Genomic DNA, 11843 nt, shown 5'->3' on the forward strand with positions numbered 1-11843 from the left:
AAGTAAAATGATCAAATTAACCCTCGACATTCTGAATACTTATTGATTGAGAATCTGTCGGCCGCTATTGCATAATATTTTGTATTAGAAATCTTAAGAATACTTCAGTAATAGATTACAGAAGTCTGTACCTTTTTGTATATTATCAGTAAAATGTTGTTGATTTAAAAGATAATTCAGCCTATGATTGTCTTCGCTATATTTACCAGTTATTCAAGAAACTTCATTAAGTTTTATGTTTAGCAGTAGTTTGATGTTTTTCCTACTTTTTGTTTTACGAATTCAATAACGATTTAAAAGTTTATTGATATGATTTTTTCAATATGATCTCTAAAAATGAGATCATGCAATATGCCTTCATCTATAATACACCTTCCCCTTTTTTCTTTTAAACCGCTCAGGTTTTCAATTATTGTTATGGTACATTTGCTCATGGTGTTGCATATTGTTTTAATCTATTTACACGGACAATCGCATCAGTGACTATAGGTATGCTACTGAATGCTCAGAACTGAACGCAGGACATATTCGGATCCTTTGTGCGTATACAATGTCTTTCTATTATGCTACTCATTACATAGAATTGTAAATGATAACATTTTATAAATAACGTGCTTCCAAAAACGATATTTCTGGATTTTCCTCCACCAGGAACGCACACGTATAAACATTTGAAAGCCAGTGATACAATTCTCCATCCAAGTCACAATTTGTAAGAGTAAACTGGACCGTTATAGTTCTAAGTACGGTCTTCAACACCGAAAAGCAAGCTATCAAGAGCCGCCCCACAATGCCAAGAGTAAAAACATTCCAACGGGAAAACCGACTGTCTAATCTAACATTTTTAAAAGAATTATCTTTTAAATCAACAACATTTTACTGTTACTCCAAAAGTATTGTTGAAAACCAGCATTTTCTAATTAATTCACCTTTATAATGGATTACAAAATAATAACATATACTGTCGGGAGGAAAGATTTCAAACTTCAGCTCTATTTTTTTCTCTCAACATAAAATGCACCCTAACTAGAAAAATGGTAGGTGCCTGATACAAGAATGTCTATTTGCCAATATTTTGTGACCTTATAATATTAACCCATTCTTGTATCATACGTCACAGCTATCAGTTATCTTGTATAACGAATACTTTTGGATTGGAAAAACAATCGAACATTGTGCACATGAATATATTTCATTTGAAATGCTGTGAAACATAATATCCACAATATATTTTCACATTATGTAAAAGCTTTTGGTTTTCTAATATTCAAATCTGTAGGCTCATTACCAACAAAACAGGGTAGTAAAAGGAAACCGTGTTATCTAGCCTAGACAATTAACATTGTAGTGACCCTAATCCCCTGCACAAAAAAATATGCATTCAAGAGAAAGTCAATAAAGTATATGGTCGTCTCTCTATAAAAAAAAATATCAGCAGTCACGACTCATTTAAAAACTATAATATTTAGAATGTATACTTTTTTCTTGTGATCATATGATAGATACATAAATTTGTGGCATGAGTGCCAATGAGACAACTCTCAATCCAAGTCACAATTTGTAAAAAGTAAACCATTATAGGTAAAAGTACGGTCTTCAACGCGGAGCCTTTAAAAGATCACATCGAACAGCAAGCTATAAAGGGCTCCACATGACTAGGGTAAAACCATTCAAACAAGAAAAACAACGGCTTAATCTTAACCAAGAAACATAAACCACTGAACAACAGATGCAAACAATTGCAACGGGTTTAAGCGTTTTATCAGGCGCCAACCTGCACACTAACCTGAATATAAGTTCAGATACTTTCCGAAAAAAATATATACTCAAAACAAGGGGGAAATTGCAACACTGTGCCGTTCGAAGATATAGCTAGAGTGTATATATATATATATATATATATGCAGTGTTGCAATTTCCCCCTTGTTTTGAGTATATATATATTCTTATGAGCTTAGTTTTAATTCCTCACATATAGACTAATTTAGTCAAAACACGAATGGAAATCTGTTGTTTTATGAGTGCTTAACTTGGAGTTCTTTTATCATTTCTACCGTTCCATCAGTTCTATACATAATATGTATATTTGTCGATATCAATATGCTTGTCTTTCATAATTCAGCTTCATTATATAAGTTTACAGTCAAGCTGACTGTATATTTCTCTGGTTGCAATTTCGCTTAATGCCCTGTTCAGATGCATAGTCGTTGAAATCCGATTACACCTTTGTGTAATTCGTTTCTGTACTTTGAAAGTTTTACGTCTTAAACTTCCAATATGTTTTGGTTCCTCCGAGCCATGCACGAAATCCCGTTGCTTTGCCATCCTACACGAAGCTACGAATTTGCTCATGTTCAATCATAAATATTTGACTGATGTGTTTAGTATTATGCCTTTCCCATTCCTCAAAGCAGTGTATTGACATATAAATATAAATCTTACCTCTGTGTGATATAACTCCTATAAAGGATGAACTTTTACATAAAGCTTGGTGGAGGTTTATGTGTTTGTCTGTGATCTTGTCAGGATAATTTCTATCGTTTCCAGGATACCTGCCGTTATGCTGTTTACAAATCGATACTGAAAACAACATTAGAAGCATCTATCAAATGTAGAAAAGTGATCTTTTGGTCTAGAGTAGACATGATATTTAATTAGTTACATTTTCATTTGTAATTCTCACCCAGGGGAGGGTTCTTTTGTCATTTTGTTTACATCATCAATAAACAGTACGGGGGAATAGTACAAATGGAATTGGTTTTTAAAAACATGATAAATCTCCAGAAAATGTCGCTCTCTTCCTAATTACTAGACTGATATTTTATATATTGGTTATTTTAAAAGCAAACGGCAATTCATACTATATATCCATTATACATTTCGCTTAGATACAGGTTTTATCCGTTGACATTTATACGTTTGTTTTTGTGGAATTTTAGATTCCTGGAACGCTACCATAAACAGTGCAATTATAAATTACTTTCTTGTGTCACAAGATTGAACAAGCAGCCATCATTCAATTAATATACATCTATCATTGGTCATATAATATCTACTGTCACTGTATCAATATATTCAAAAACAAAAGATTTTAATGACAAATTTAATGATAATTTCAATTTAACAAAATATTTGATTTAAATGGAATTATATCGATATGATAGGTAGTAAAAGGAAACAGATTTTCAAACTCCCATATGCCGAACGACTATTTATCAAGTCTATACATGTACACTCCCAGAGATCGGACCACTTACCCCACTCTAAAGAAGACTGTACTTTTTGTTGATGTGTTTAAGATGTTACTGCCTTGTCTCCCATTTTGGATATTCTCCCCCAGACGGTATAAACTTTCAGTGTTAACAAATATGTTTTTCTTCAGGTGACTAGGATGTTAAACTGACTAACTTTATGTTTAAGTATTATTGATTATTGAATTCCATCATTTACTATTTATACTGAAGGTGATGTGAGTCAGGTGATTTTTTAATCATACTAATGTCGTGTCCTTTGTAATATTGATGATTATGTGGGAAACAATCGGAATATTCCGCAATTTTCTTTTCATTTTAACTACTATTTTTTAATATATTGAATTATTGAGTGCAGTTCGTCCATCCAGAGACATACATGTGTATATATGTCTCTGGTCCATCGACAAAACGTTTGGGAACGGTGTTGGGTTATATTCTCAATTTCAGTCCGTATGCACCAAAAGTACATGATTAGTTTGTAAAACTATTCTTAAAAAGTTAAGGGCCACTCTTGCTGAATGTTTTAATATATACCAAAGATAAAGAAGGGAATGTGGTATGATTGCCATTTTAACCAATGAGAAATCTATCAATTAGAAAGATCAAATATGTGAACTATTACAGATATGATTACCGTACAGCCTTCAACTATAAGCCAAACCAATGCAGTATAGTATAGACTATAATAAAGACCTCGGGGTGACCTAAACAATAAACAATTATACACAACAACAAAAAAACGGAACGAATTGAAGAAAAATATATTATGGCAGACAATTATAAGAAATAACGATAACCAGGGTTTTTACTAACATGAGCAACACGACGGGTGCTTACCCTTCTGGAGCACATGAGATCACCCTCATTTATTGGTGAGGTTTGTGTTGCTTATAGTTTTTTTTTTCTATGTTGTGTTTTGAGTACTATTGTTTGTCTGTTTATCTTTTTCTTTGGTTAGACTTGGCGCTGTCAGTTTCGATTTGTGAGTTTGAATGTCCCTCTCTCGGTCCCTCTGGTATATCTTTCGTCCCTCTTCTATAGACACTGGTGAAATAATACAAGACGAGAACAAATTGATAAGATTAAATTGGAATGCGAATACAAAAAACTAAAAGACCAAAGACACATTTAAGTACCGATCATCTTAGAGTAAATGCAGGTGCTGATGTCTAGCCCAAAGTATGGTTTCAACTAAATTAATAAATGGTTCCTATATATATATATATAGTAAGACTAAAATATCGTGTTGCTAATATTCCTTAGAGTTTAAAAAAATCCAAATGTTTATATTGGTATTTTTTTCTAAACGAGTGCATTTGTCTGCCAAACTAATCTTTAGTTACTGATTTAGAATCCTTGTCAATTATACATTGCACATTTCAACATATTGTATATTTATAGGAATATGAATATTATCCGGATTAAGATTTTCTTAATTTTGTTTAACAACGTTGGTGGTTGTTGAACTTATCGTGTCATATATATCTCTAAACAGACATGGCACTTGTATTCAATAACAAATCACTGTATACTATAAGCATTCTTTTCACCGTGCTGTGCATCAACAGGCTTCGGTTTTAATTGTCTTAATTTTAGTTTTAAATTAAAAGTACTGTAACTCGTTAACTTGTTCTATATAATTCGTTCAGCGCAAGAGATATCTAAGAAAGGTGTTTATATCACGTCTTCGATAATAAAATTGTTGCACCCCAAGAAGGAAAAGTCTGCAACACGGTCTAAATAATGATAAAACCGACTGCTATGAAGCAGCTTGAATTACGTCTGTTTGAAATTTATATTAGATCGAATGTTGAAACACTTCGTATGTTTTGTTTTGAATATGAATGAATTTGGATATGAGCATACACATAGAAGTTAGACAGCATCCTAATAATACTATAAATCAGAAAAATACCATAAGAGTTCAATATAAGGTACTTGATACAGAAATACGATATGGTATGATTGTCAATGAGACTAACCTCCACCAGAGACCAACATGAAGTAAAAGTTAGCAACTATAGAATAGAATAGAATAGAATAGAATATTTTTATTTCCCAAATAACAGGGCCCATAAAGGGCATAAAATCAGATACAATTGATTTACATAATTGGTAACAACAACAATAGAGGCATATACATATATATTTGGAATATAAGCATTGGTCAGAATCAAGCTAAAAACCACATACATTGTATATATTGTGAATAAAAGAATAATAAAATTGCATTATACATGTATATGTATTTATTCTCAAATTATTTACTTGACTTATAGTGTCAGTGTTCATACCTGATCTCCTTAATTCAAAACAGTCACAAATATAACAGCCCAGTTTTTCCATAAGAGTAACATTTTCTTGGGTCAACAGCCATAAAAATTTAGAAGATTGATTTAAATTTATAAAATTACAACAATTGTTAGAAATGTCTTTAAAAAAATCGTCCCTTTGAATATCATAAAGAGGGCATTCTAATAAGAAATGAAGCTCATCTTCAACTTTACCAAGTGAGCAATTAGAACAAAGACGCTGAGATCTTTCTATATGCTTTTTTGAATATCTGTCTGTCTCAATTTTTAAAGAGTGAGCACTTATTCTTAATTTACAAATTGACTGTCTTTTTTTGAAGTCCTGCAATTCTAAATATTTTTCTTTTTTAAAACAATTTTTTATAGAAAAATAAGTACCAAGCTTCCCTTTTTGGGAGTTAATTGTTTGATACTTAAGTTTATTCCAAAATGTGAAATAACTTTTACATAGTTTATTTTTAACATACTGACATAAAGAACCAATTGATTGGTCAAAATTTGGTAATTCAATCTCTCTCTGAATATAATCTATACTAGAATACCATGTATTTACATTAGAGCTATGTAACTGTTTACAGCATATAAATGCATCAAATTGTAATCCTTCTTTCAACTGTTCCAGTCTATGACAATATTTTAACATTGATAAAATTATAGTAAAATACATAGGAAATCTACCAAGCTCTGACATTACAGCAATATTACTTGACGTTCTGTTTACACCAAGAATATATTTCATAAATTTGGTATGAGCTTTTTCAGAAGAATCCTGACCAAAGACTTTTTCTAATATACAATCATTATCTTTTTTACAAGCAGCTGAATCCGTTCTAAACATTCCCCATATTTCACTGCCATATAATAGTATGGGTTTAATTGTATGATCATAAAGATGTAAAAAAGTGGCAATACTAGGGTTAGATGATGACAAGCATCTCTGTAGCTTAAAACAAGCTTTTAAAGATTTGTTGTATAATTCATCTTTACACTGCTTAAATATACCACTAGGAGTAAATGTGATTCCAAGATATCTATATAATTTTGCACTTTCAATCTCTTTACCTCCAAAATGTAAACAACATTTTAAAAAATTTCCTGGCTTGTTAAAAATTATACTTTTTGTCTTTTTTAAATTTACATCAAAACACATATATAAAAAAGCGCCCATGAAACAACTCTCCACAAAATATGGTACGTCCAACTATAGTGGTCACCCTATGGCCTTCAAGAATGAGCAAAACACATACCACAGAGCCAGACATGGCATATGTAATAAAATGCAAGTACTGAAATTGCATTGAAATCTCGCATATGTAAGGGAAAAAAAACTAAATTCTATATTTTCTAACCAAAATATTGGTTGAAAAATAGTAAAATTTAAATCAATGTATTTAAACTTACGAAAATAGCGTAAAATATTCTATATGGTATCAATACATATCATCTATACCTTTATTATAAGGTTCAGTGAGAATTATTTAATGGATGACTTTAATGGTATTTTAATTGAAGGATGTAAGTGGTTATCACAAAACTAGATTTTAGGGCACCGTTAAACGATTATTTTACATAAACTACAATTTATGTATTACGGTAAAATAACCAATTGTAAACAAGCTTGTATATCTATAGATCATAAACAGTTACATGACATTGTGTTTTTCAAAGGTAAGGTCAGTGCACATGGGGTAAGATGACCTACTGTTGTCATTTTATAAATCCACCCAAAAAACAAATGGTAAAAGCATTCTTCTGTTGGTATCTATTTTATATTATAGACGTAAACAATTAATGTATATTTGATGGATGTTAAAACTGAAATAATATATCATAGTAAGCTGCGATTCTACCGTCGATATTTACCGTCATTACTCACACCCCTACAATTAATTACACTCCTCTTATAAAGGCAAACGTTTAAAGATAAAAAATAGAGGTGTTGAGGTATTTTTCCTTAAAAAATTGTTAGAACATTTTTTTTTATCTAGCATTGCCTTTATTATATGGGGAGAAATGTAATAAATCCACTTTTGTATTTCTTATTTCAATGATATTACAACAGTGTGTACACGTATATCATATAAGTTCTATACAAATTTGAAACATAGTTCTTTAGAAGATCTTATTTTATGTATTACTATGGCAATGCATATTTCTAGATTTTCTGGATGAGGTAGGTAGGGAAACCCTCAATAAAAGTTTTGGGACCTTAGTGTAAAAAGGCAATTCAAAGATGTCTGCAACAGTGATAATATTGACAAGCCAAGTATATTGATCATAAATGGATTTAATTTACTCATATTTTTTTCTGGAAATAAAAAAAAATTGTTATGAATAATCACGAATAAGATATTGTTAGATCCTTGTGAGCTAAGTGCAGACTCTTGTACATGATCTGTAATTCAACTTAATCCAGTTTACTTATTACAGTTTTGCGAGGGTGAGATGGGAAATGATAATAGTTGTTTATTGGTGTTTATTTACTCTGAATAGTGAAATTATGTAAATGTCTAGAATTTATACTGCTGGGAAATGAGGACAATTATAGGCCTGTGTCTTTCTGTTTTAATTTTATCTAAGTTGAAAATCATTATCATCTGTGTTAGCTGTTTAAAATTAAGCTTGCATTAAAAGGGAGACAATTCTAATTAGAAGCAGACAATTTTCGTTCTTCGTAAAATGAATTATTATCCCCCTTAAAAAAACAAATGAAACCTCTTTATACTAAATCCATTGGATGTTGGATGTATACTGATTGATATTTTAGTCTTAGATTCACGATTTGTTTTATTTAATTGCTATTGGCTTTTAACTTATTGTCAGTACCTGCTTGTACTCGCAGATCTGTACCTATATATAGTGTCTTTTTGTTGTGAGAAGTATAAGTACCAGTATACGTCAATTTGTGTTTTTGTTAGATGTATTTCTGTTTTGTACCTGATGAGTTCTTTTCAACTGATTTTTAACCGGATTTTTGTGACAAAAATGTCGGTTATTGATTTGGGGATGTACGGCGGGCGGGCGGGCGGGCGGGCGGGCGGCAATCAAATGTTGTCCGTGCATTAACTCATGAACCGTTCAACCAAAGCTTTTAAAATTTTAATATGTTATTCCTGACAACTATACGAAGGTCAAGTTCAATAATGGCGATTTTGACTTCTACCGTTCAGGAGTTATGGTTCTTCAAAGATTGAAAAATGGAGTTGTCCGTGCATTTACGCATGAACTGTTCTACCAAAGCTTCCCAAATTTTAATATGTTGTTACTAATGAAAGAATGGAGGTCAAGTTCAATAATGACGAATTTGACTTTTACCGTTCAGGAGTTATGGTTCTTGAAAGATTGAAAAATGGAGTTTCCAGTCGTGTCCGTGCATTTATGCATGAACTGTTCTACCAAAGCTTCCGAAATTTTAATATGCTGTTACTGATGACAAAATGGAGGTCAAGTTCAATAATGACGATTTTGACTTTTACCGTTCAGGAGTTATGGTTCTTGAAGGATTGAAAAATGGTTTTTCCCGTCGTGTCCGTGCATTTTCTCATGAACCATTCAACCAAAGCTTTTGAAATTTTAATATGTTGTTACTGATGACAAAATAGAGGTCAAGTTCAATAATGACGATTTTGACTTTTACCGTTCAGGAGTTATGGTTCTTGAAAGATCGTAAAATGGCGTTTCCATTCAGGTTGTTGCATTTACTCATGAACCATTCAATCTAAGCTTTTCAAATTTTAATATGTTGATACTGATGACAAAATGGAGGTCAAATTTGATATTGACGATTTTCACTTTCACCATTCATCAGTAATGGTTCTTGTGATATTGCCAGGACACAAATAAATGTTAAAAAATCCGGTTTGCTGTCGTTGTGACAGCCTCTTGTTTATAGTTTGTTCAGTTTTATGTTGTATCATTTCACCACTGTCCCATGTAATTAATAGTTATCCCATAAGGACGCGGTGTGTCAGTGTAAGATCATCCCGATGGCCGGAGGCCAGAGGGTGATCTAACACTGACACACCAAGTCCGAATGGGATAACTATTTTACATCCCAGCTGTTTTAGATTAGACGAAAAAACATTTACAATTCATAAAATCTAGTTGAGAACGCCGCACAACCATTATTATATACTTTATATATTACTATATGATGTATACCCTTTATGACCCCCTAACACGATGAGTAGATATCAAACAATGTCAACTCGCCCCACTGGCCAATCGGCCCACACTATATCGCCACTTTATGAAAAAATCGCCCCACTCTTGTAACCGACTCGCCCAACTTTTAAAAAGTGTAAAATCAAATTGAACAATCAGACTGACAACTCATTTATTTTACGAAAAGGGTTTAAACCCCACTGAGTAAAGGTCTGCCAACTTGCCCCAGTTATAAAAATATCTTGCTTCCTTTAAATATGTTAAATTTTTGATAGTTCGTATCCAGTCGTCCTGGTGAAGTGGTATGTGTCGTGGCTTGATATGCTAAAGGTCTTGAGTTCGAATCCCAGCATATACACTGGATTTTTTCTGCGTGAATTTTGATAGATAGTCTTCTCCGTATAATTAATTATAAGTTTTATACTGGATTTGACATTCCCGCCAAATTGTTACAGAACAAAGGAAAGCATGCATAACAAAGACACTTAAACTGGGGTGATCTGGTAGGGGTGATCCGGCTCAGATCACCCCTGTTAGAACAAAGGAGCTGGGATGTAAGGGGAGGGTTGGCGCCTTCAAATTCGGTTAACCCCGCCACATTCTGCCTGTCCCAAGTAAGCAGCTAGTAATTCAGTGGTTGTCGTGTGTTAATTGCTGTAAATCATATTTGTTTTTCGTTCATTATTTTGTTCACAAATCATGCCTTTAGTTTTCTAGTTTGAATTGTTTTACGTTTCATCACATGGCCTTTTATAGCGGACTGTTATGTGGTATGAGTTTTACTCATGTTGAAGGCCGTACGGGAACCTATATTATTTTTTTATTTCTGTTTCATTTGGTCTCTTGTTGCATGAGAGTATCCATTCTGACTTATAATAACCAGAGGTCTGTTTCACAAAAAAAACTTACGACTAAGATTGGTCTTAAGTCATGAACAAATCAGTATACTTACGATCAATCTTAGTCGTAAGTTTTTTTTTGTGAAATCGCCCCCTGGTAATGATATAGTTGTCGGTCTATTATATATGAACCAGATCTGTGTCGTATATCTATGGTATGCTTTATTTCAAGTTCATGATTTCAACATGGTCACCACAATTGAATTATTTAGTGACAGGACATCATCTTTAGATCAGGACATACAATTAAATAAAATCCTAAAATTTTAAGCCTTTTATCGTGAATATGAAAAAGCAGAATTAACACATGGTTGGTTCCTCGTGGAATGGCATTATGCCGCACTGTCTTTACAAGTCCAACAAAGTTGATACTAATAGACATACATCTGCTTTTTGTGTGCAGTTGTATAGGGAGGAATACGGTTGCTATAAATTAATAGGAAAAAAAATGTCTAGTTGGCCTTTTTCTGACTGACTTTTAGGTTTGACCGTCAGCTTTTTTTTATATCTGAAGTATGAGACAAACTCTACCTTGTAATTATATTGTTGAAACCTATCGTGAAATTAAGATGATTTACTTCAAAACTTTTCATTTATTTAAAAAAAATGTAAACAAAATGTTATTCAGTCCTAGAAACTACTTTTTTTGCATATTTTGTACTACATTATCAAAAATCATCGACGGACAGAATGCATTTGTAGCTTAAAGGCAAAACATAGTTACTTCCCGATTGAATTGGGTTTTGAATGATTCAGAATCAAATAAATTTAGATAAAATTTGCCCCATATAATTCTTAATTCTTTAAAAGTGTTACTGCTTCTTTTGACTTATAGCCTACCCGAACCAGAACACATAGTAGCATCAATTCTAGACAGAACAGTCTTACCACACTTGCAAGTTAACCTTATTATAGGGTACAATTTTTGACGGATGTGTTTAGTAATTAGTTCATTTGGATTTATTAATGCTATGTCATATAAAATAAAACTGAATAAATTAAAAGCAAGTTACCTTCAACGATTCGTCGCCTTGTTTGACCATAACTCAAATTCAGATGTCAGATTCAAATTTACCGGTGCGCAGCCGTGTTGTATCTATGTTATATATACATTTGACTGACCCATGACGGCAATGAAGATTCAAATAGTTGCAGAGTATAATGTAATTTTAAAGAATATGTGAAACATATAAAAGGTTTATTATCATATGGAA

The sequence above is a fragment of the Mytilus galloprovincialis genome, chromosome 3 (assembly GCF_965363235.1).
Source record: "Mytilus galloprovincialis chromosome 3, xbMytGall1.hap1.1, whole genome shotgun sequence".
Taxonomy (NCBI): domain Eukaryota; kingdom Metazoa; phylum Mollusca; class Bivalvia; order Mytilida; family Mytilidae; genus Mytilus; species Mytilus galloprovincialis.